The 26,998-nt window shown below is 38.7% G+C and overlaps 1 pseudogene; it reads left to right on the top strand.

Moving 5' to 3' along the window:
* The first annotated feature begins 21,037 nt into the window (after positions 1–21,037).
* LOC115843971 (protein ripply3 pseudogene) lies at positions 21,038–21,591 on the top strand (annotated as a pseudogene).
* Positions 21,592–26,998: the final 5,407 nt, after the last annotated feature.

Here is a 26,998-nt window from a genome sequence, read left to right as displayed (position 1 = left end):
AGGTTTTCTGGTTTATCTTTACGAAGATAGTTGTACTGGATGAGAATGCTTAGTTAACAATTGTGATTTTTTCTTTCAGCACTTTGAATATGTCATCCCACTGTTTCTGGCCTTAATAGTTTCTGATGAGAATTTACCTGTTAATCTCATTCAGGAACACTTGTACATGATGAGTTGTTTTTTTCTTGCTGCTTTCAAAATCTCTCTAAGGTTTTGGCTTTTGACAGTTTTATTATAATGTGTTTACTGTGGATATTGTTAGGTTTATCCTACTTGGAGTTCATTGACCTTTTTGGATGTGTAGATTGATGTTTTTCATCAAATTGGGGAAGTTTTCAGCCATTATTTCTTCAAATATTCTTTCTGCCCCTTTCTTTCTCTCCTTCTGGGCCTCCCACTATGCATATGTTGGTATGGTTGGTGTTTTCCTACAGTTGTCTTAGGCTCTTTTTATTTCATTTTTCTTCATTTTTTTTTCTTTTGGTTCCTCAGACTAGATAACCTCAATTGAACTCATATGTCAGGTTACATTTTCTCGTGAGTGCCTCTAGTGAATTTTTCATTTCAGTTATTGTACAATTTAACCCCAGAATTTCTATATGTTTCTCTTTATAATTTCTATCTCTTGACTGAGATTCTCTATTTCATGAGATGTTGTTCTCAGAGTTTCCTTCAGATTTTTTGTATGTGATTTCCTTTAGCTCTATAAACATATTTAAAATAGTTAAAATCTTTGTGTAGTAAGTCCTATATCTAGGCTTCCTCAAGGACAGTTTCTATTGATTGCCCTTTCCCCTATGTATTGGCTATACTTTCTTGTTTCTTTGCATGCCTCATAATTTTTGTTGTTGAAAACTGGACATTTTGAAAATTATAATGTGGCAACTCCAGAAATTAGATTCCTCCCTCCCCAGGGATTGTTGGTGCTGCTTGTTGTAGTAGTAATTGTTTGTTTGTTTGTTAGAGACTTTTCTGAACTAATTCTGTAAAGTGTGTATTCTTTGTTGTACATGGCCACTGAAGTCTGTTCCTTCAGGTTAGTGGTCAACCAGTGATTGTACAAAAATTTCTTTAAGGGCTGGAAGTAAAAAAAATCTCCTAGTCTTTGCAGATGGGCACTGTGTGTGTGTATGTTTCGGAATATGCCCTCAACTCTCAGCCAGGCAATTTACAACTCTGCCTTATCTTTCACTTCCTGTTTGTACAGAGCCTGAAAGTCAGACAGAGGGGAGAGCTGAGGGCTTTCTCAGGCCTTTTATGAGCATATACACAGCCCTTTGTGGATTTGTTTATTTCTCCCTTTAGTTATGTCAGCTTTAGCTGAAGCAATATTTTTAGCTACAAAAACAAATTTAGTTGTCATGTCTTTCCTATATAGTAACACTTTTACAGTATGAAATTTCCCTCTTTATCTCAAATTATACTTGTTAGTCTAATAATAACAAAGACATACAAGCTTTCTTATGTTTATTGTTTGTACCATATAACTTTTTCTATACTTTTATTTTCAACCTCTCTGTGTCATAATATCAAAACACAATGCCTGTAATAGCATAGATAAAGTCACTTAAAAAAACAGTCTGGGCTTCCCTGGTGGCACAGTGGTTGAGAGTCCGCCTGCCGATGCAGGGGATACCGGTTCGTGCCCCGGTCCGCGAAGATCCCACATGCCACGGAGCGGCTGGGCCCGTGAGTTATGGCTGCTGAGCCTGCGCATCCGGAGCCTGTGCTCCGCAACGGGAGAGGCCACAACGGTGAGAGGCCCGCGTACCGCAAAAAAAAAAAAAAAAAAAAAAGCAGTCGGTAAATCTTGGCCTTTCAGTTGGAGAGATTAGCCTACTTATATGTAAAATAGTTTATTGATATGGTTGGGTTTATTTTGCTTTTCAATTTGTTTTCTACCATTCCCATTTGAGATTTTGTTTCTCTATTTCTCCTTTCCTGTCTTCTTTTGGGTTAATTAATTTTTTTAAGTTTTCCATTTAAGTTCCTCTTATAGCTTTTAACTTTGACTTTTTGTATTACTTTTAGTGTGTGCTTTAGGAATTACAACATGTATCCTTAATATTTCAAAGTCTACTTAGAGTTAATAATATAAAAAGAGTAATTTTCAAGATGTTCTATGTACTTTGTTTTTGGGAAATTTGATTATCTAGAGCCTTGGGTTTTTGTTTTATGTATTTATACTTCTTGGGGGTTCACTAAGCTTCTTAATCTTCTTAAATTAGTATATTGATGCTTTTCATCACATTTGGAAAATTTTCAGGATTTTGACTTCAAATGCTTTTTTTGCTCCATTCTATCTGTCCTCTCCTTCTGGGAATCCAAATACATATATGTTAGATGGCACAGTTTTATTTGCTTGAGGTATTAGATCAGGAATAGGCAAACTATTGCTTCCTGGACAAATCTGGCCTGTTTTTATAGGGCCCTCTAGCTAAAAATGGGAACTGAGAATGTTTTTTATATTTGTAAAAGTTTATATAAAGCAAAAAGGAAAACAAAGAGGACTGTGCAACAGAGACTGTATTATAAAGACATAATTATTTACTGCACTATCTGGTCCTTTACACAAAAACATTCCTGTCTCCTGTGTTAAGGATGGAGTTTGTGATTGCTATAGTGATTGGAATTTGAGGGGGGCAATCTTTTTTTTTTTTTAACATCTTTATTGGAGTAAAATTGCTTTACAATGGTGTGTTAGTTTCTGCTTTATAACAAAGTGAATAAGTTATACATATACATATGTTCCCATATCTCTTCCCCCTTGCGTCTCCCTCCCTCCCACCCTCCCTATCCCACCCCTCTAGGTGGTCACAAAGCACTGAGCTGATCTCCCTGTGCTATGCAGCTGCTTCCCACTAGCTATCTATTTTATGTTTGGTAGTGGGTATATGTCCATGCCACTCTCTCATTTTCTCACAGCTTACCCTTCCCCCTCCCCCTATCTTCAAGTCCATTGTCTAGTAGGTCTGTGTCTTTATTCCCATCTTACCCCTAGGTTCTTCATGACTTTTCTGTTTTTTTCTTAGATTCCATATATATGTGTCAGCATATGGTACTTGTTTTTCTCTTTCTGACTTACTTCACTCTGTATGACAGACTCTAGGTCTATCCACCTCACTACAAATAACTCAGTTTCGTTTCTTTCTATGGCCGAGTAATATTCCATTGTATATATGTGCCACATCTTCTTTATCCATTCATCTGTCGATGGACACTTTGGTTGCTTCCATCTCCTGGCTATTGTAAATAGAGCTTCAATGAGCATTTTGGTACATGACTCTTTTTGAATTATGGTTTTCTCAGGGTATATGCCCAGTAGTGGGATTGCTGGGTCGTATGGTAATTCTATTTTTAGATTTTAAGGAACTTCCAAACTGTTCTCCATAGTGGCTGTATCAATTTACATTCCCACCAACAGTGCAAGAGGGTTCCCTTTTCTCCACACCCTCTCCAACATTTATTGTTTCTAGATATTTTGATGATGGACATTCTGTCCAGTGTGAGATGATATCTCATTGTAGTTTTGATTTGCATTTCTCTAATGATTAATGATGTTGAGCATTCTTTCATGTGTATGTTGGCAATCTGTATATCTTCTTTGGAGAAATGTCTATTTAGGTCTTCTGCCCATTTTTGGATTGGGTTGTTTGTTTTTTGGTTATTGAGCTGCATGAGCTGCTTGTAAATTTTGGAGATGAATCCTTTGTCAGTTGCTTGATTTGCAAATATTTTCTCCCATTCTGAGGGTTGTCTTTTGCTCTTGCTTCTGGTTTCCTTTGCTGTGCAAAAGCTTTGAAGTTTCATTATATCCCATTTGTTTATTTTTGTTTTTATTTTCATTTCTCTAGGAGGTGGGTCAAAAAGGATCTTGCTGTGATTTATGTCATAGAGTGTTCTGCCTATGTTTTCCTCTAAGAGTTTGATAGTTTCTGGCCCTATATTTAGGTCTTTAATCGATTTTGAGTTTATTTTTGTCTATGGTCTTAGGGAGTGTTCTGATTTCACACTTTTACATGTACCTGTCCAGTTTTCCCAGCACCATTTATTGAAGAGGCTGGCTTTTCTCCACTGTATATTCTTGCCTCCTTTATCAAAGATAAGGTGACGATATGTGTGTGGGTTTATCTCTGGGTTTTCTATCCTGTTCCATTGATTTATCTTACTGTTTTTGTGCCAGTACCATACTGTTTTGATTACTGTAGCTTTGTAGTATAGTCTGAAGTCAGGGAGCCTGATTCCTCCAGCTCCATTTTACGTTCTCAAGATTGCTTTGGCTATTCGGGGCCTTTTGTGTTTCCATACACATTGTGAAATTTTCTGTTCTAGTTCTGTGAAAAATGCCAGTGGTAGTTTGACAGGGATTGCATTGAATCTGTAGATTGCTTTGTGTAATACAGTTATTTTCACAATGTTAATTCTTCCAAGCCAAGAACATGGTATATCTCTCCATCTATTTGTATCATCTTTAATTTCTTTCATCAATGTCTTATAATTTTCTGCATACAGGTCTTTTGTCTCCTTAGGTAGGTTTATTCCTAGATATTTCATTCTTTTTGTTGCAATGGTAAATGGGAGTGTTTTCTTCATTTCACTTTCAGATTTTTCATCATTAGTGTATAGGAATGCCAGAGATTTCTGTGCATTAATTTTGTATTCTGCTACTTTACCAAATTCATTGATTAACTCTTGTAGTTTTCTGGTATCATCTTTAGGATTCTCTATGGATAGTAGCATGTCATCTGCAAACAGTGACAGCTTTACTTCTTTTCCGATTTGGTTTACTTTTATTTCTTTTTCTTCTCTGATTGCTGTGCCTAAAACTTGCAAAACTATGTTGAATAATAGTGGTGAGAGTGGGCAACCTTGTCTTGTTCCTGATCTTATAGTGGAAATGGTTTCAGCTTTTCATCATTGAGGACGAGGTTGGCTGTGGGGTTGTCATATATGGCCTTTATTATGCTGAGGAAAGTTCCCTCTATGTCTACTTTCTGCCGGGTTTTTTATCATAAATGGGTCTTGAATTTTGTTGAAAGCTTTCTCTGCATCTATTGAGATGATCATATGGTTTTTCTCCTTCAAGTTGTTAATATGGTGTATCATGTTGATTGATTTGTGTGTATTGAAGAATCCTTGCATTCCTGGGATAAACCCCACTTGATCATGCTGTATGATCCTTTTAATGTGCTGTTGGATTCTGTTTGCTAGTATTTTGTTGAGGATTTTTGCATCTATGTTCATCAGTGATATTGGCCTATGGGTTTCTTTCTTTGTGACATCTTTGTCTGGTTTTGGTATCAGGGTGATTGTGGCCATGTAGAATGAGTTTGGGAGTGTTCCTCCCTCTGCTATATTTTGGAAGAGTTTGGGAAGGATAGGTGTTAGCTCTTCTCTAAATGTTTGATAGAATTTGCCTGTGAAGCCATCTGGTCCTGGGCTTTTGTTTGTTGGAAGATTTTTAATCACAGTTTCAACTTCAGTGCTTATGATTGGTCTGTTCATATTTTCTATTTCTTCCTGGTTCAGTCTCAGAACATTGTGCATTTCTAAGAATTTGTCCATTTCTTCCAGGTTGTCCATTTTATTGGCATAGAGTTTCTTGTAGTAATCTCTCATGATCCTTTGTATTTCTGCAGTGTCAGTTGTTACTTCTCCTTTTCCATTTCTAATTCTATTGATTTGAGTCTTCTCCCTTTTTTTCTTGATGAGTCTGGCTAATGGTTTCTCAATTTTCTTTACCTTCTCAAAGAACCAGCTTTTAGTTTTATTGATCTTTGCTATCGTTTCCTTCATTTCTTTTTCATTTATTTCTGATCTGATCTTTATGATTTCTTTACTTCTCCTAACTTTGGGGTTTTTTGTTCTTCTGCCTCTAATTGCTTTAGGTTCAAGGTTAGGTTGTTTATTTGAGATGTTTCCTGTTTCTTAAGGTAGGATTGTATTGCTATAAACTTCCCTCTTAGAACTGCTTTTGCTGCATCCCATAGGATTTGGGTCGTCGTGCCTCCCTTGTTACTTGTTTCTAGGTATTTTTTAATTTCCTTTTTCATTTCTTCAGTGATCTCTTGGTTACTAAGTAGTGTATTCTTTAGCCTCCATGTGTTTGTATTTTTTACAGATCTTTTCCTGTAATTGATATCTAGTCTCATAGAGTTGTGGTCAGAAAAGATACTTGATATGATTTGAATTTTCTTAAATTTACCAAGCCTTGATTTGTGACCCAAGGTATGATCTATGTGGGAGAATGTTCCATGAGCACTTGAGAAAAATGTGTATTCTGTTGTTTGTGGATGGAGTGTCCTATAAATATCAATTAAGTCCATCTTGTTTAATGTATCATTTAAAGCTTGTGTTTCCTTATTTATTTTCATTTTGGATGATCTGTCCATTGGTGAAAGTGGGGTGTTAAATTCCCCTAGTATGATTGTGTTATTGTTGATTTCCCCTTTTATGGCTGTTAACATTTGCCTTATGTATTGAGGTGCTCCTATGTTGGGTGCATAAATATTTACAATTGTTATTTCTTCTTCTTAGATTGATCCCTTGATCATTATGTAGTGTCCTTTTTTGTCTCTTGCAATAGTCTTTATTTTAAGGTCTATTTTGTCTGATATGAGAATTGCTACTCCAGCTTTCTTTTGATTTCCATTTGCATGGAATATCTTTTTCCATCCCCACATTTTCAGTCTGTATGTGTCTCTTGGTCTGAAGTGGGTCTCTTGTAGAAAGCATATATACTGCTGTTTTTTTTTGTTTGTTTTTTTTGTATCCATTCAGCCAGTCTGTGTCTTTTGGTAGGAGCAATTAATCCATTTACATTTAAGGTAATTATCAATATGTATATTCCTATTACCATTTTTTTAATTGTTTTGAGTTTGTTATTGTAGGTCTTTTCCTTCTCTTGTGTTTCTTGCCTAGAGAAGTTCCTTTAGCATTTGTTGTAAAGCTGGTGTGGTGGTGCTGAGCTCTCTCAGCTTTTTCTTGTCTGTAAAGGTTTTAATTTCTCCATCAAATCTGAATGAGATCCTTGCTGGGTAAAGTAATCTTGGTTGTAGATTTTTCCCCTTCATCATTTTAAATACATCCTGCCACTCACTTCTTGTTTGCAGAGTTTCTGCTGAAATATCAGCTGTTAACCATATGGGGATTCCCTTGTGTGTTATTTGGGTTTTTTTCCCTTGCTGCTTTTAATATGTTTTCTTTGTATTCAATTTTTGATAGTTTGATTAATATTTGTCTTGGCATGTTTCTCCTTGGATTTATCCTGTATGGGACTCTCTGTGCTTCCTGGACTTGATTAACTATTTCCTTTCCCATATTAGGGAAGTTTTCAACTATAATCTCTTCAAATATTTTCTCAGTCCCTTTCTTTTTCTCTTCTTCTGGGACTCCTATAATTCGAATGCTGGTGTGTTTAATGTTGTCCCAGAGGTCTCTGATACTGTCCTCAATTCTTTTCATTCTTTTTTCTTTATTCTGCCCTGCAGTAGTTATTTCCACTATTTTATCTCCCAAGTCACTTATCTGTTCTTCTGCCTCAGTTATTCTGCTATTGATCCCTTCTAGAGTATTTCTAATTTCATTTATTGTGTTGTTTATCATTGCTTGTTTCCTCTTTAGTTCTTCTAGGTCCTTGTTAAATGTTTCTTGCATTTTCTCTATTCTATTTCCAAGGTTTGGGATCATCTTTACTGTCATTATTCTGAATTCTTTTTCAGGTAAACTGCCTATTTCCTCTTCATTTGTTAGGTCTAGTGGGTTTTTACCTTGCTCCTTCATCTGCTGTGTGTTTTTCTGTCTTTTCATTTTGCTTATCTTACTGTGTTTGGTGTCTCCTTTTTGCAGGCTGCAGGTTCGTAGTTCCCGTTGTTTTTGGTGTCTGTCCCCAGTGGCTAAGGTTGGTTCAGTGGGTTGTGTAGCCTTCCTGGTGGAGAGGACTAGTGCCTGTGTTCTGGTGGATGAGGGTGGATCTTGTCTTTCTCGTGGGCAGGTCATCGTCTGGTGGTTTGTTTTTGGGTGTCTGTGGCCTTATTATGATTTTAGGCAGCCTCTCTGCTAATGGATGGGCCTGTGTTCTTGTCTTGCTAGTTGTTTGGCATAGGGTGTCCAGCACTGTAGCTTGCTGGTCGTTGAGTGAAGCTGGGTCTTGGTGTTGAGATGGAGATCTCTGGGAGATTTTCATCATTTGATATTATGTGGAGCTGAGAGGTCTCTTGTGGACCAGTGTCCTGAAGTTGGCTCTCCTACCTCAGAGGCACAGCACTGACTCCTGGCTGGAGCACCAAGAGCCTTTCATCCACACAGCTCAGAATAAAAGGGAGAAAAAATGAAAGAAAGAAAGAAAGAAAGAAAGAAAGAAAGAAAGAAAGAAAGAAAGAAAGAAAGAAAGAAAGAAAGAAAGAAAGAAAGAAAGAAAGAAAGAAAGAAAGAAAGAAAGAAAGAGAAAGAAGAAAGAAAGAAAGAAAGGGGATCAAATAAAATAAAGTAAGATAAAATAAAGTTATTAAAATAAAAAATAATTTTATGAAAAAAAAATTTTTTAAGTAAAAGAAAAAAGAAGGATGGAGAGAACCCTAGGACAAATGGTGAAAGCAACGCTATACAGACAAAATGTCACAGAGAAGCATACACATACACACTCACAAAAAGAGGAAAAGGGGAAAAAATAATATATCTTGCTCCGAAAGTCCACCTCCTCAATTTGGGATGATTCGTTGTCTATTCAGGTATTCCACAGATGCAGGGTACATCAAGTTGATTGTGGAGATTTAATCTGCTGCTTCTGAGGCTGCTAGGAGAAATTTCCCTTTCTCTTCTTTGTTCACACAGCTCCTGGGGTTCAGCTTTGGATTTGGCCCCGCCTCTCCGTGTAGCTTGCCTGAGGGCGTCTGTTCTTCGCTCAGACAGGACGGGGTTAAAGGAGCCGCTGATTCAGGGGCTCTGGCTCACTTAGGCCGGGGGAGGGAGGGGTACGGATGCAGGGCAAGCCTGCGGCGGCAGAGGCCAGCGTGACATTGCAACAGCCTGATGTGTGCCGTGTGTTCTCCCAGGGAAGTTGTCCCTGGATCACGGGACCCTGGCAGTGGCGGGCTGTACAGGCTCTTGGGAGTGGAGGTGTGGATAGTGACCTGTGCTTGCATACAGGCTTTTTGGTGGCAGCAGCAGCAGCCTTAGCGTCTCATGCCCGTCTCTGGAGTCCGCGCTGATAGCCGTGGCTCGCGCCCATCTCTGGAGCTCCTTTAAGCAGCGCTCTTAATTCCCTCTCCTCGCGCACCAGGAAACAAAGAGGGAAGAAAAATTGTCTTGCCTCTTCCGCAGGTCCAGACTTTTTCTCAGACTCCCTCCCGGCTAGCCGTGTCACACTAGCGAGGGGGGCAATCTTGAAAAGAGGAAACCATACATGGGTGGAGCTTGCAAATCTGCTTATCAACTCTCCTCTACCTCCATGATGCTCAGGCTGGGAATTGGTCTCAGGGGAAAAGATGTATGAAGGTGGTCCTCAAACAGTATGACTTCCTTTCTTCAAGGGTCAAAAAACCCCACAAATTCTGAAGGCTTTGTTTACTCTCCAGTTCCTTCAAATAGCAGTTATGTTTATGTTTTCTTTTCCAGAGTTTATAATTGTTATGTATGGGAGTTTTAGTTGATATAAGCCAGTCTTCCATCACCAGAACTTGCCAGACTGATGTTTAATAGCATATGAATTATAATAAAGCAATGATCAAATGGGAAAATTGATGGACATTAACACTTAACACTCAGTTTGTTTACCCACGTGTTTTATTATAGATTCTGGGCTACACCTTCTCACCTTACCAAAGGGAGCATCTTCGAATTTGCACAAGTGTCTATGTAGTAAAACTATAAAAATCATCAGGATGAGGCTATGCCCCAAATATTCATATTTAGTAATTCTACCTTCAAGTCATAGAATCAGAAAGTTGGAATGGACCTCAGAAGATACACCCAATATAGAAATCTACCTCACAACATCCCAGATAGGTGGGCATTCAGACTCTGATTAAACTCCAAGAATTAAAAGCATTACACTTTTTATATTTTCTATAATATACCAATGTCCTTTGATTCCAAATACTTCTTCCACATTACGAGGTGGCTTACGTAATTAGACTCAAGTTTTAACAACTGCTGACTTGTGAATCAAAGCCAGTCTTTTCCCACCTCTGTTGGAATTAGGTTAGTTCTCACCCATGGACTATGGAAACAGCTTAAAAAAAAACTGAATGGTGCCCAGAAATTCATGTACATGTTTGAGGGCTGTTCTAAGTTCCTAGCTAAATCCCTCCAGGTAATCTTTACTTTTTTAAATTAAAAAAATATATTTATTTATTTATATTTTTGGCTGCATCGGGTCTTAGTTGCAGCACCAGGATCTTTCATTGTGGCACATGGGCTTCTCTCTAGTTGTGGTGCGTGTGCTCCAGAGTGCACAGGCACAGTAGTTGCAGCACACGGGCTCTCTGGTTGTGACGTGGGGGCTCCAGAGCATGTGGGCTCTGTAGCTGTGGCATGTGGGCTCTCTAGTTGTGTCACGTGGGCTCAGTAGTTGCAGCACGTGGCCTTAGTTGTCCCACATGGGGTGTTAGTTCCCTGACCAGGGGTCGGACCCACATCCCCTGCATTGGAAGGTGGATTCTTAACCACCTTCCATGTAATCTTTAGACTGAGGAAGCAACTCACACTGGATGCCCAGGGAAGGCAACAGAAGCATTATTTTTCTGATGTACCTTTCTCCGGTTTAACAATCGGCTGAAGCACTTGTGACATGTGGGAAGCCAGAGATATCCACTTATAAAGACATTCTACAATAGACATACCAATTAAGGTGTGGCAAATGCACTCTTCAAAGACGTTTGCAAGATAGCTCTGATCTTCCTTTTCAGCCAACTGAGTTTGTAATACACGAAAGAGACTCAAATTAAAATAAATATTTCCAACATGAATTGGTCCTTTCAGTGGAAACCTTTTAACCACTTGACAAGATGCAGGCCATGAACTTTATTTATCCTGCATTTCTATCTACGTACTGCTACCCATATAATTTAATGGGGCAAAATGGCCATCAAGTAATAATTTGTGGCCATAATTTCATGTACAGGTTCATGCTGTTGCTCTGGTATTATAATTTTACAGATAAATAAACACTACATCTTAATATTTGTTCTCTAATTTCATTGCAAGATATAGGGAAGTCATTAGTCATATGAAGATTTATAGCTTGAAAATAGTTTCCAGCTAAGGCAGTTTATCACCCATAAGAAATATAGGGAAGCATATGAACTATTTTTATCTGTGTTAATTACCATGCTATCTTATTTCCACTTTCCACTTATGTACTTCAAAGATTTGCTTTGCTTGTCCACAGTCTCACTCTATTTTCTGTATCTACAGATATCTCAGGGATATTCAGGCCCTATATCCTTCAAGTGAGAAATTCAAAGATAAGAGAGTCTAGTCTTTGGTTAAAAAGAAAACACCTAACTCATATTTTTGAGGTGGGGGAGATAGAATTCAATCATAGATCTTAGATTTAAAATACCCTAAATGTACCATTTCTAGGTTATATACCAGGTAAAATTTATGCTTCTTAAGTTTCTCTTCTTTCCAAAAGGTGTGTGTGTGTGTGTGTGTGTGAGAGAGAGAGAGAGAGAGAGAGAGAGAGAGAGAGAAACAGAGTGCTAGCAAGAGAGGTTTTTGTGTCTTGCTAAATACCATATTTTACGTATAAATGCTAAAACCATAAATGTCTCTTATAAATTATTTTTCTAAAGTGGGAGGAAATCAGGTTGACTTGAAGTTGTATGTGCATGTAAGTGTGTGTGTCAGGGCCAGATCAAATAGGTATTTGAACCATTTCTTTTATAAGTGCCATCTGCAAAACTCATACGATGCTTTGCAAATGAAAGAGAACAAATTAACACTCCTGCTCTTCAAGAATCAAACCACTCCTCATAGCACTACTTTAACAAGCCTTTGTTTGCATTTCAAGATGGGAGGTGGGGGAAGGGAGTAGGTTCCCGATCCCAATGGCCACCACCAAAAGAAATAAAATTATTTTAACAATTACCAAAATACTGCATCTTCTTAAGTTTGTTCTCAACGCTCAGTTTCACACTGACTTGGCTCCACTGCTAGAACTTTGTAAGATTCATTCTCACCATTTGCTTTGTGAATGAAGTTCATGGAGCAGCAGTGAAGACAATTTTCTTGGGGTTCAGTGGGACTGTTGACCCCAACTGTTAGAATATTGGAGATTCTCTCCAGTCACACACACTGACCCTCCTCCGACACACATACACACTCTGGGAATTAGGAAGAGAAGGATTATGTGTGAGAATAGTGTCATTTACTACCAAGCTTCCCTAACTTTATAGAAATAGTTACTTCCTAAGCAGTTCCTGTAAGATTTCAGGCCCAGAGATTGACCAAGTGGGCTAATTATTAGTTGCCTACATACTGATTCAAAGTTCTGCCAATTCTCAAAGGAATATGTGCAGAGAATTGACAAGAAACGTCAAAACTCCATTAAATGCATTATTAATGGCAACTAAACCTTCTATGCTTATAAGAATGCACCCCAAATATTAGTCAGTGTTGACTGGAGAAAAATGCACAACCTAAAAGTTGAGAATTATGTTTTTTCTGGCGGGCTTTATAAGGATTTAAGCCTGGGAGACAGCCTCTCAGGTAGCTCTGAGGGACTGCTCCAAAGAGCTAAGGGAGAAGAAGGGATATATAGGAGTTTTTGCAACAAAAACCAGGTAGTCAGAACGTCAAATGATTACTATTAATTAAAGAAAACCAGACATCTCAAGTTAATGAATTTAGCGCTTTTCTATGTATGGGAAGATGCAAGAGCCTGTGCTCATTGAAATCAATCTTTTCATATGCACTTTAACTATCTAAGGCCAGTATCCTGCTTTTCTCCATCCTGAATCCCCTCTGGGTGCACAGTTAGGGGTGACTGCAGTGTCTGAGGGCTTGATGGCTGCAACATCCTTTGTTTACTGATATGGCAGGTGACATTCTTTGTCCGCAGTGCCTCATAGATTTGATCAATGTTTAGGAGGCATTTTTGACATTCCTCATCCACATCACCCAGAAAATCACCAGTTGTTGAACATTATCTGAATGTCCTAGTCTATACTTACCATGTTGGGTATAAGCTAAACACTCTTGTCTGCCTAAGGAAATACTGCTCTTTTTCCCCAACAACATGCATATATAAGAACCAGGTCATACTTGCATTACAGGGAATAAGAGGGACTAGACATCCATTTACTTCCTAGTTGAAAAGGACAAGAGTTTCCCTTGCTTGAGATCCAAAATATTTAGCTAGGATTGAAGGCTTACTTAATAAAAAGAATGTTGATTTATGCCATTTTAACGATAGTCTTTAGCTGAATAGCCTTCTGATATGAACCATTCACACATTGGCTGGCATTTAAAATAGATGAAGATGAACAATAAATAGACCTTTATATTATTTCTTCCAGGGTGTGAATAAAACTAAGTGTTTTGGGCACATTTATACACAAACAATTTAGTGGATCTCACAGCATTATTAACAAATAAAGCTCTTAGTGCCTGGTTTCTCACTCAAGTATGTGCTGCATTTCACCACAGGCACTGAAAAATCTGCTACGTTTTACAGACCAGGCAGACATCAGAACAGCAGCAATAAGTTTTTTTTTTTCTAGTTGGGTTGCATTTGTGTGTCTCTCAACTGTCCTAAGAATTTACCCACTAATATCTGTTTTCATTGCCTATAGATTTCTTTCTTGGTCTGCTCACCCAAAGTAGTTAATCAAATTATTTTTACAGTTAAACAATGCTAGATTATTTTTTTGAAGTGTAACTTAGTGACCAGATGTGAAAAGAAACTCTGCCTCCCCCATTTAAAAAGGATTTAGTGAATACTTTTAAGATACCTGAGTAATTTATATAACTTTCACCCAGATATCCAATGTCTAAGAATTCATCCTAAGAAAATAATCATGGCTGTACACAAAATATATCCACAAAGTGCTCATCTCAGTGTTATTTTCAATATCACAAGATTTTAAAACAAGCTAAATGCATTGGGATTAAAGAAATAAAGGTGTAAACACCTGGTAGAATACTGTTACATGCATAAACACATACACAAAACTTATATTAGTTCACAAGGGTTCCCTCTAAGTGGAAGAATTTTGAGTGATTTCTGTTTTATTCTGTTTTATTTAAAAATTTCCCCCAAATAACAATGATTTACTTAGCTCAAAAATATACAGGGCTGTTTTCATCTGGGGGCTTCTGCAGATCTGAGTCAGGCTCAGCAGATCTTTGCTGTGGCCCATGCATGTGTCTGTGATTGGCTGCTGGGTTGGCTGGTGACTGGTTAGCTGTCTGGTGGCTGACTGACTGTCTGCTGAGATGTGGTCTTGTAACCTCCAGTAGTCTAGCCCAGGCTCATTCACATCCTGGTAAAGTTCCAGGCTTGACAAGTCCATAAGTACTAATGCACAGGTGCTTTTCAAGCTATTGCTGCTGCTGCTTCTTTTTTTCTTTAAATAAATTGTGATTAAAAAAAAACATAAAATTTATGATCTTAACCATTTTTATGTGTACAGCTCAGTAGTGTCAACTACATTCACAGATCTCTGGAACTTTTTGTGCAAGAGATCTCTAGAACTTTTTCATTTTGCAAAACTAAACCGCTATATCCATTGAACAACTCCTCATTTTCCCCTCCTTCCAGCCCCTGGTAACCACCCTTTTCTGTTTCCATGAGTTTGACTACTTTAGGTATTTCATATAAGTGAAATCATACAGTATTTGTCTTTTTGTCACTGAATTATTTTACTTAGTATAATGCTCTCAAGGTTCATCCGTGTTGTAGCACGGGACAGGATTTCCTTTTTTAAGTCCGAATAGTAGTTTGTTGTATGTATATACCACATTTCCTTTATTTGTTCATACACTGATGGACATTTGGGTTGCTTCTGCCTCTTGGCTATTGTGAATAACACTGCAATGAACATGTGTGTGTAAAAATCTCTTTGAGATCCTGCTTTCAATTCTTTTGGATAAATACCAAGAAATGGTACTGCTAGATCATATGTTAATTCCATTTTTAATTTTTGAGGAAACTTCATACTATTTTCCATAATACCACACCATTTCACATTCCCACCAATACTGCACAAGGGTTCCAATTTCTCCATATCCTCACTAACACTAATTATTTCCTGTTTTTTTTTTTATAGTGGTTATCCTAATAGACATGAGGTGATATCTCATTACAGTTTTGATTCATGTTTTCCTGATGATCGGTGATGTTGAGCATATTTTCATGTATTTGTTGGCTATTTGTCTACCTTCTTTGGAGCACTATCTAGTCAAGGTCTTTACTTCTGTTTTTGTCATTGTGGTTTTCCATATATTTAATTTTTTTTTGCAGTGAGCACTTATTAACTTTCATATTGAAGGTGTTATTGGGAATAATAGTAATAATTTTAAAAAATGTATCAAGCAAGTTGTTGCAATAAGTAGATGGGCCACTCTTGACTGGCTAATTGAGGTAACCTATGGGTGGGGCAACTGCCCTTGTTTAGGATTAAACGCTTGAAGAACACTTAAAGAGGCAACTTTATTCCAAACCAAGGCCCCTCTATCTTTTGTGGATCAATTAGCTCGGGTAACATAAAGCTGGGCAGGCGGAGGGTTAAGCAAGTCAAGCTGAGCTGGCAATGAGGCCATGAAGCAGTAACAGCCTGTGCCCAAAACCCATGTGGGATGCTTGGTGATCTTGCATACAAAATCTTGATCTGGATACTGCAAATGATTGTTCTCTTAGGGATTTTGATATTTAGAAGGGAACTTTATTATGTAATTAAGGTTTATGGCTTTTATCTAGCCAATTCAGAAGGGGTAACTAGCTAAATCACCAGTAATTTTGTAATCTGGGTTTTAAGAAATGCTCTGTAAGCATTTTAGGGGCCAACTTTGTATAAAATAAAGATAAGCAAAGAAAAGCTCATAACAAGGTTTTAACTTTAAAATTCCAGTCAAAAATTTAAAGCTTGAGTTAAATGATGGGTGTCAATGAAGTGGATTTCCCAAATGTCTGGACAGGTAATAGTACTAGCAAACCTTGCTGGATGGAATTATTGCCCTGAAAGGAAATAATGGGGAATGATGGCATTTGAACCTCTTAATTGGAATGCAAGGTATGATTATTTTCTTGGATGACAGGCTAATATGATAGCAGAGTGATTTGGCCAGGTGTACACACTTATTCTGCAGAAGCAAATGCAAACTGGACATCTAAGTAATTATGGGGAAGAGATACTGGGTTCAATGAGCCAATCACATATATGAATAGTTCTATTCCTGCTTCTGAACTCCTCCTTTATTGAAATCCTAGAGAGCACACATGTCTAAGACCCACACTCAGTCTTATTACACTACAAATCTTTTCCTATAATGTTCTGCCCCTCGCCCTCAGTATCATCTAATTTTCAGTACCTCTCTCTTTCTTTGTGTTATTGTTCCATTTCTCTCCTTTCGTGTTCTAATACTTGACCGAAACTGCATCTTGGATCACATTATGTTGTCTCACTGTCCACCTCCTCAGCATTTCACAGTGGTTTTCTTTTTTGACCCAATAAGCAGCATTTTATGATGAGCTTATTATCTTACAGCTGAAATTTTCGATCTCATTTTCGATCATTCCCTGCCGTTTTGACTACATCATGTCTCCACTCCTTTGTTTTAGATCAGCAGGCTTGATTTGGTATATTATAGTGTCCATCTACCTACAACATTAATATTACTCACCTCCTCTTCCTCCTGACTTATTTCCTCTGGGACAAGTCCATCTAATTATCCAGTCTTGTCTCTTGCTTTCTGTACCACAATGCTCCCTGCCTCCTAAGATCAGTGTCCTATTTCCTTTCTTGAAAGATTAGCTTTTTTTTTTTTTCTAGCCACAGAGCCTTGCTCCACATTATTATATGGTTCACTCTCGTCCTCACTCAGCCTCCCATTTCTAGTCACTGGTTATGGATCAAAGTATTCTATTAGTTTCTGATGATTTTTTAGCCTTCTTCTCCCCCTCCTTCAGCTTACATAAAGAAAAATACTCCTTAAGGATATTTTCTTCTATTGTTCCAAAGTAAGAATGAACAAACATTCAATAATCTCTCACTCTATAACTGTTCTCCACTCCTCCCACCCCCACACCCTCCAATTCAGGTCTCTCTTTTCCTCTGGTGAATTCAATCTGTCATATGTTTATTCAGTACATTTCCACATTCAAAGCATTTAAGAAGCTAATTAATCCTTGGAGTACCCTTCTTGGGTGCACACCCAGGCTACAGAGGTAGTTGACATTAAGGCTGGGAGCAAAGCCCAAGAGTTTCTGTTTTCCAAGTCACTGTTCAGACTAGGTTTTCTTTCGCTCTCTCTCTCCACAATTGAAATAGATACCATCATGAATAAATTACTTGGATTTAATTTACAAGGAAGCTGCCAGAAATTGTGTGACCTTCCTGATACCCCAGATTTCTCTAATCAAACCCGTGTTAGTCCTCTGTGAGCTGCTTGGGAGCAGCTGGGAGTCAAACCACAGAACAAGATTAATGCATATCATATATATTTTTTTCTCCTTCATGCAGAAAAACAGAATTATTCACCCAAATCTGTCATCACAACAAGTCACTTCCAAGAGTACAGTAAGGAGATCCTGTATGAAGTGGGGGGGGGGTGAACGTACAAGTCTGGAAAGGGGGGTGATGATAAAAGAAAAGGAGGACTAAATCAGTGCATAGAGTTGTGTTGCTGTGGTTGACCACATTATTACAAAGACACAATGGGATAGGAGAAAGAGCTCCCTTATCCTCAACTCATACCGAGATCCCTTTTTGAAAATATACTCTTTTCAGCCCTATGGCTTATATGCTATATGCGGCCATTTGGGATTTATAGTTTGGCTTTTAAGGAGGAAAACGAGTTATTGTTTGCCAAATCACTGTTTTATCTGGCTATTATTATTATGTTAGCAAAAAGTAAGGCAAGGTTTTTGTATAATGAGGAAAAATTACTAGCAATTAAATGACTTTCTTCTTTTTTCAGTTCAAATGCAAAAGGTAATTGTTTAATCATTACATCTAAATTATGAAGACCATTGGTGATCATTAATAAATAAAACTGTAAGTACAACTGGACACTGAAGAAGCCAGCTCAGTCAACACTTTCTTGATCAAGTAAAAATACAACAATCTTAAACATGTTAGATTCTCTTTAATTCCTATTGCGTTGCCCTGCAATAGTGAACACTGCTGTTCAATCTTAGGTGAAACACAGTAATGGTTGTAAGAAGAGCGTGGTTAACTGAAACTTTTCCTGTTGACACACACTATTCATAGAAGACTAGACTATTTCCTCTTGAGAGGTAAAGGACTTATTACGGTCCTTATTGAAAGATGCAGGAAATCTGCCACAGCCATTTTGGTGCAATTGTTTTATTTTTTTAATTTTTTATTGGAGTATAGTTGATGGTGTAATTGTTTTAAACTAACTTAGGTCAGAGTCATAGGTGTAGAAAACAAACTTATGGTTACCAAGGGGGGAAGGGGGAGGGTCGGATGAATTGGGAGATTGGGATTGACATATATACTATGTATAAAATATTAGATAACTAATGAGAACCTACTGTATAGTACAGGGAACTCTACTCAATGCTCTGTGGTGACCTAAATGGGAAGGGAATCTAAAACAGAGAGGATATATGTACATGTATAACTGATTCACTTTGCTGTACAGCAGAAACTAACCCAACATTGTAAAGCAACTATACTCCAATTTAAAAAAAAAAAAAAAACAAATTAACTGAGGTCAAATAGTCATCCCAATACGTAAAAAAATTTAATTGTCTTCCTATTAACCATCAAGTAGTACCTATAACAAATACCCTGATCATATACCATCATTCCTAGGGCTCGCTCATTTTATATTAATAATTATTATAAGAGCAACAACAACTACAGCTAACATTTATGTGCTTAAGTGCCAGGCAAATAAGTGTCATGACTGATCTTATACTTGGCACATGTTATCTCATTTAACATTCATTTGTCCACATTTGCAAATGCGGTAACTAAGGTTGAGGGATGAAATGACTTGACAAAAATGATCTATCTAGGAAATGGCGGAGCTAGAAAGTAACATTGGAGAGCTTGTTCTTGACTACTTACTTACTTTGTTTGGGCTTCTATAACAAAATAACAGAGACTGGGTAGCTTACAAACATCAGAAATGTATTTCTCACAGCTCTAGAGGCTGGGAAGTCCAAGATCAAGGCGCTAGCAGATTTGTGCTTGGTGAGGGCCTGCCTTTTCACAGATAGTACCTTCTATCTGTGTCCTCACATGGCGGAAGGGGCAAGTGAGCTCTCTGGTGCCTCTGGGGCATTAATCTCATGCCCTTATAAAAGGTCATGAGACCCTCATGACTCAACCATCTCCCAAAGGCCTCATATCCTAATACTATGCCCCCTCGGGGGTTAGGGTTTCAATGTATGAATTTTGAGGTGACACATTCAGATCATAGTAACTGCTATACTATATCACCTCATCCTAGATTTAGGCATGGGAGAAGATCCAGAGTTGTTTGGTTTTTTTAAGTTTTTTTTTTTTAATTTATTTTTTGACTGCATTGGGTCTTCGTTGCTGCATTCAGGCTTTCTCTAGTCATGGAGAGCAGGGGCTACTCTTCGTTACGGTGCACAGGCTTCTCAATGCAGTGGCTTCTCTAGTTGCGGAGCATGGGCTCTAGGTGCATGGGCTTCAGTAGTTCCAGTGTGTAGGCTACGTAGCTGTGGCTCGCAGGCTCTAGAGCACAGGCTCAGTAGCTGTGGCGCACGGGCTTAGTTGTTCCGCAGCCTGTGGGATCTTCCCGGACCAGAGATCAAACCTGTGTCCCCTGCATTGGCAGGCAGATGCATAACCACTGCGCCACCAGGGAAGTCCCCAGAGTTTTGTTTTAAAAGCTTACTTGCTAATAAAATTTTCTTTAAAGCACATAATTTAATGATTTTCTTTTTAGGACACATAACAATGTCCCCAAGTAAAACACAGAACAACAACAACAATGAAAAATATGGAATACCCCCGGGCTTCCCTGGTGGCGCAGTAGTTGAGAGTCCACCTGCCGATACAGGGGACACGGGTTCGTGCCCCAGTCCGGGAAGATCCCACATGCCGCGGAGTGCCCGTGAGCCATGGCCGCTGAGCCTGCGCGTCCGGAGCCTGTGCTCTGCAACAGGAGAGGCCACAACAGTGAGAGGCCTGCGTACCGCAAAAAAATAAAAAAATAAAAGGAATACCACCATTTCAAATTGCCATGAATTCTCATCAATTTCTTTCTTTCTCAAGGTTCAAATCTTCACATCTATCTGGTAATGATGATTGGAAAACAAATGTAGTTTAAGAAATGTTACTCAAATGGGATGAGTACGTTCTATCTCCTGTCTCCCTGGGGTGAGCTATTGAAATCTCACTATCAATGCAAAACAAAACAAAACAAAACAAATCAATGTCTTGCACTGATTAAGGAAGCAATGACAGCTGCCACTGAATTCTACACTCCTGGAGCACAGATTTTCCAAGGCTGTTCTCTCATCTCCTCCACCCCTTTTTATTTCCATAAAGCTAGCATTCATTAATTTCTGATTTTTTTAAACAGTGTTATTTGTGTGTGCGTGTGTATTAAATGCGTAAATGAGTTGTCAAGAAAGTAAGGAATATGCAGGGGAAGCAAAACAAAAACAAAAACAGGAACCCAGAGAAGTAAGCTTGCTTTTGCTCGGAGAACATTAACAAAACCGTGAATTTGAGCTTTCAGCTTTTTATGACCTTGTGGGGTGTAGGGGATTAGAGATAAAGACCAGAGTCAGAGCGCCCTCGCCAGAGCAGTTAAAGGTGTGGCGGATAGCTGGCGCCGCTGGAGGGGCGCGAGCGCCAACGGTACTATGAGACCTGAGCCGGCGGCCGGAGCCCAGGAGGCGCAAGGATGCGTCAGTCAATGCCACCAGGATGGTCCCCGGGTACCACCGCCACTGCTCCGGCCCAAGAGCCAAACACCATGGAGACCTTGGATCCTGACCCCTCTACCACCCCCCCCAACCCCAGGATGCTGAGCCCACCAGAACTCGAGGCGAGCTTGAGCTTGGGAGTGACCAACAAACGTTTGGATGGAAGGGGGCCTTTGGGTTTCAGCATCCTGTTAAGACTTTTTACCCATTTCTAAGCGTCAAGAGTGCCTGCAGAGTTCATGCGAGAAGGTGCTGGCTAGTTTCCCTGTGCAAGCCACCATTCACTTCTGCAGCAATGAGTCAGATTCAGTTGAGGAGCAAGAGGAAGAAACCCTTCAGTGCCAGAAGGCTGGAGGCGGCCCAGGAGGAAAGGGCAGAGACAGGCTGACAAACCCAGGACGGCAACCCGGAGGCCATGGCGGCCTCGGTGGTAAGGGTCCGCTACCCGGCCCTGACTCTCCAGAGGTGCTGCATGCCCCTCATCCAAATAAGCCTGTCTCTCCTTCACCAGACCCACCTCACATGTGCCCTGGGGGACATCCCTTGGGGACAGCCGTGCCAGGACACTTTGTGTTTCCACTGGGTGTACAAGAACTTGACTGTCTGGCCAGCACCACACTCTTGGCAAGGACTCAACTTTTACTCGTCCTTCTCTTGGTGATTTTTTGAGCCTCATTTATACCTTTGAGAAAGGATTCTAGGACCAAGAAAAGGTTTGAGTCCACATGGGTTGTTATCGGGTAGGCCAACTTTCAAAGCTCGTTCAGCAATGTCACTGTGCCGATCAAACAACAAATTATTCCATGTCGATTAATAACCCACCCACACCCACGCCTCTCACTTAACCTGAGAATTCTTCTTTAGCTATTTCCACTTTCGTAAAAGTGATTTTAGATATTGTCCAAGGTTGATGTGGTTGTTTAGTGGCATTCTGAAAAAAATTTATTTATGAAAAACACAAAACACTGAATAATTTTCATAGGAGTAACAAAAATAAAAAGATAAGGATTTGGGGGGGAACGTTCAGGATAAAAATATATATGATTCTTGTCTAAGGCCTGTCTGTGTGAATAGAAGAGCTTTAACTCTTAGTTTGGGACTGCTTTGGGCTTATTACTTGAATACAATAACACTTAAAAAAAAATTATTGGAGTATAGTTGATTTAAAATGTGTTGGTTTTTGCCGTACAGCAAAGTGAATCAGTTATACATATACACATAGAATAACAGTTTTCAATCAAAGTATCTAATGCAATATCATTTTCAGCTTTTTATATTTTGATGACCAAATGAGTGTATTTGTCAAAGTTTTTTTCTACTTAACTGTCTTACATGTGGTTGTCTTCCCAGTTTCTACTTGACATAAATATTTTGAAAGACAAAAAAATAAAAAATAAGACCAGAGTCAACGAGGTGGGATATCTACTATAAGACACCCACTCTCTTATAAAATTAGGATTCCAAAAAGCTATGTGCCCAGTACAAAGGTAAACTGGAAATAAACATACTCCTCCTCATACACCAAGGGATTCTAAAGAAAATCGTCTGTCTCAAAACTTGGTGTTGGAAATCTCCCCTGAAAATTAAGTTTAAAGTGGTCTTTTGTTGGTAGTGACCCCATGCAGGTTTTAGTGGATCAATTGGTTATCCATATGGAAAGAAATAAGTTTGGATCCTGTGGCCAATCATAAACAGTCTCAAATTCTTTGAAACTCCTTTCATCAAGAGGTGGGGTCTATTTCTCCTTCCGTTGAAATTGAGTGGCCTGTATGACTTTTCTGAATAATAGAATATAATAGAACAAAAGAAGATGTGCCACTTCCTAGGCTTGGCCTTTAAAAAATGGCAGTCTCCACTTTCTGTCTCTTGGAACACTTGCCCTGGGGGAAGCTAGCCTACACGTAAGAAGTTTGACTACTCTGAGATTGTCATTCTGTGAAGAAGCCCAAGCCAGCCATCTAGAGAGGGCACATGGATATAACATCCATAATGTGGGATGATCCAACCCAAACTGTGTGGGCCAAAGTATTTTGAAAAGGAATTTGTGATGCTGATCTACTCCTTCATTTAAGAGTGCTTTCTCATTCCGCAATGCAGCCATCCAGCCATAATATTCAAGCATGAGGAATAGAGCATCCCCCAACGGGAAAAGCTGTAAGTTGGGTTTGTGATTAGTGCGTGGGTATCAGAGCCTTAGACATGCATACACAGATGGAAGATTAAGTGTATATTCTGAAAAATGGAATAATATTAAATTGGGATTTATTTAGACCTAGAAGTTCCCATTGTGGGTCTGTCTGCTGATTGCATTTCCAGACTGAACTCACAGCATACAGTCCTTCACCTTTTCCAGCCTAACTTGCATTCTCAACCTCAGGCCCACACTGTTCATCAGAGTACCCTTTTATTTACCATTAGTTCCTAACAGATTGCTGGGGAACAGAAACAGAACCACCAAGCAGGCACTAATCTCAACAGTCAGTGACAGATTGAGCAGGAAGGCATAAAGAACCCAAAGAATGATTTCTGAATTGCAAATTTTCCATGAAAGCTGAAGAAATGACTGGCTTCCTCTGATATATTTGCATTGCCAGAAACGATAAATGAAACACAGATTCCATTATTCATAGTTTTAAGTGAAATTTGTTTACACTACTGGTTAGTATTTATTTAATCCCCTTTAAGAAGTGCTAATTTAATAGCCCTCAGAATCCATCAATAAAAAAGGAGGTCACTGTTACCTAACCCATCTCAAAAGTGGAGAAAATTAGACTCCTATAGCCAGACTTCCCCATTATTACACGGTGATAATGTGACCTTGGGGGAGGTGGCGATGTCACCCTATATGTCTGTGATTTACCTAAGATAAACTTATATATTTTTTGTCCCAAACTTTCCTCACCTCAACATGATATAAGCTGTCAGGCAAATGTGAATTCATGTCCACATCTCATTGTGGGTCCACGAGCATTCCAAAAACACATGGCCCTAGACAGAAAAGAAGACTTCTTTTAAATGATATTTTTTATGCTCTGATTAGTAATAAATAAAACCTAAGAGTAATGTCCAGATGTCAGGTTTCTAGACAGGAAAGAGTTGGGATGGTGATAGGAGGGAGGGTGAAAAACACCATAGAATGAGGAGCTCTGAGCAAGACAAAGCCTGGTGGCAGCAGGTGCCTTAGACAGTACTCTGAGCTGAGGTTTAACCACCTTTCGTTTCCCAGTTGCAACATACAGGATAGAGACTGTTGCTGTCTAGTCACCTCCCTTTGAATATGCCCAGAGTTATATGCAATACCGTTTTCTGTGTGTAACCCTGCTCATTTAGCTGCTACTCAAGACAGCATGAATGGAATGTAAGTAAATGAAAGTGATGTCATTAGAAGGATCACTTTGATTTCACTCTCTTTGAAATAATTAAATCATACCCAAACATCAGTAGTTTAAATACGATTTTTATCAAATCCCTTGTGATACACCAAACAACTCACAGACATACACACCAGCTAGTGAAGCTTCCAGTTCCCCTCTTTCTCCTCTGACAAATTGTACCTCTTAATTTGTATGGCTAGAGTCTGATCAAGGACTGATCTCTTTCCTTGAATTCCTCACATGCACCTAGGGGTGCTCCTGTGGGTAATGTACCAATAAATACTTTTCAAGGGTTAGAGATTGGCAAATAGTTTATACAGTGTTCTTAGATTAAGATGTTGAGGAGGAATAAACACTGCTTTTTGAAAGGTGTGCCATTCAGTAAAAGACCACAAACAATATGCTTAGGTGACTGACTCTAGACAGACTTTCATTCATCTTGTTATTTTGTTCTATTCAACGGATGCTGTATGGAGGTTTTCTGTTGGGCAATCGTGATCTATGAACATGTCTTCAAAATTATTGAAATGCCGTGAGTCTGGGAATTTCTTACATGTATACAATATGTTGTGGCATATGAAGAATCTAGGTGGCAGGCAATTTGGATAGTGGCCATGCTCACTAATCAGAGGACAGACTTCACATGTGCTTAGTTTGGAAGGTACTATTGATCCCACAGTGACCTTTTCAGTTACACTCACACACGGTTCATGATGGGTTTTCAAGTAGTATCAATGTACAAAAAGGTTAACTGAGGTCTAAACACTGTGCAATGGTCAATGGCTGATGACTGGGAGCTTCATTGGTTAAGCTTGTTGCAACTAGCCACCAATAGGACTGTCTGTCCCCTTTAAAATTCTTCAGTTCTGCTACCTTTCCATGTCAATTCAGTAAATATTATCACTAATCCTAATGACAGCTATAATAATGATATTTTCCAGGCACTATGCTAAGCCCTTACTCTTGAGGCAGGGACTGGAGTCCCCATTTTATAAGTGAGGAGACTAACTAATAGAATGCTTAAGGTAGAAGGAGAAAATCTGGAGTCTGAACTCTGTTGTCTTATGCTCTTAATTAAATGAAACACTGCTTCCCTAGTGAGCATATTTGCTAAGCCAAGGGACTAAGTCTTGGGACTTAATTAATAATAAAGCAACTAGCTGGATTACATGATCTACTTTACCAAAAAGCCATAGATATTAAATGTATGATAAATGATATTTTGTTGGTTTTAGTCATATTAAACATATCTAATTACTCAGATTTGTGACTGAGCTGGTTAGATCTACAAAAACAAAAACTTTCAGTGCCATTCTAATCATTTGAGATCATTGGCTGTGACTTGATGTAATTGGACTAGAATCAAAGTCTGAATGTCTGACCAGTGCCTTCACTGAACTCGTTCAAAGCTTATAAATATTTCAGGTAGTTTTCAATTATCCTGAATGTTTTCTGCACACAGAAGGGCTAGTTGGCCCATTTGCCGAAATAGTTGCTGATCTATAAATGGGTTAGGTTCAGCCTATGGATAGCTAAATATATCTTCATGCATACAGGGAAAACTCAGTGATACAGGCCAAATACAGGGAGGGTTAATCTCAATTTGTGAAGGGTCTAAGTTACATATTTAAAAGATTAGATGTAGTTTTATTATTTGCAATAACACCTAATAACAAACTAACTGGTAAACAAATGTTTCCAAATGAGGTCATGTTATAAGAGTTTTAATGACAAGATAAGACTCATTTGAAATAAGTAGCACTCATTTGCATGCAAATAATTAATGTGTCAAAGCCCTTAAAAAGAGATCAATCCCTCCTAGGTGAAACACGCCCTTTTGCAATCTTCTTTACACTGTTACAGTTGCTGAACTAACTATTCGTTCAGAGATAGTGCAATAGTAGTTTGAACAGGAAGTGGGTAGAAATTTAATTACAAATTCTGAATTACTGGGGCCCAAAATAATAATACTTTTCTGTATAGTCATTTCTTGATTATCCACATCAATGAATGTGACACTGATAATTTTGAAATCATTTCTATTTTACCTTGTATATCATTTCAGGGAAAGTTACCTTCTCAATTATATTTTGCTTAGGCTTCTGTTAAACTTAAATTTGCATTCCGTCAGCCAACGTAAATGGGCAGTCACAGAGATGGTCGAGAAGCATGTAATAGTTGTGCAAAGCCTGTCTGGGATGAATCATTAAGCATGGTTAATCCACAAGTTGAGAATCATCCTTATTAGAGATTTCTTCATTTTTGAAAATGTGTGCAACAAACCTCCCCAAACAAATAAGAATTCTTAGTTCCTAAGAAAGGATTTCTAAGAAAAGGACTATGTTTCACCCCAGGAGAACCTAGTGACCCCAGAACTGGGTCTTGGACACTGGGCATATGGTTTAGGGACACCTTGAGACTTTAAGTTTTCATGAAACTTCTCACAGGCAACCGGGACATCTGGTGTGGTAGGTGTGATAAGTAGGTAGGTAGGTAGGTAGGTGCCTTCTGGAGTATCCAAAAT

Source organism: Globicephala melas, chromosome X, assembly GCF_963455315.2.
Source record: "Globicephala melas chromosome X, mGloMel1.2, whole genome shotgun sequence".
NCBI classification, from domain to species: domain Eukaryota; kingdom Metazoa; phylum Chordata; class Mammalia; order Artiodactyla; family Delphinidae; genus Globicephala; species Globicephala melas.
The sequence above is the reverse complement of the archived record's forward strand: the minus strand, read 5'-3'. Positions and strand labels throughout refer to the sequence as shown.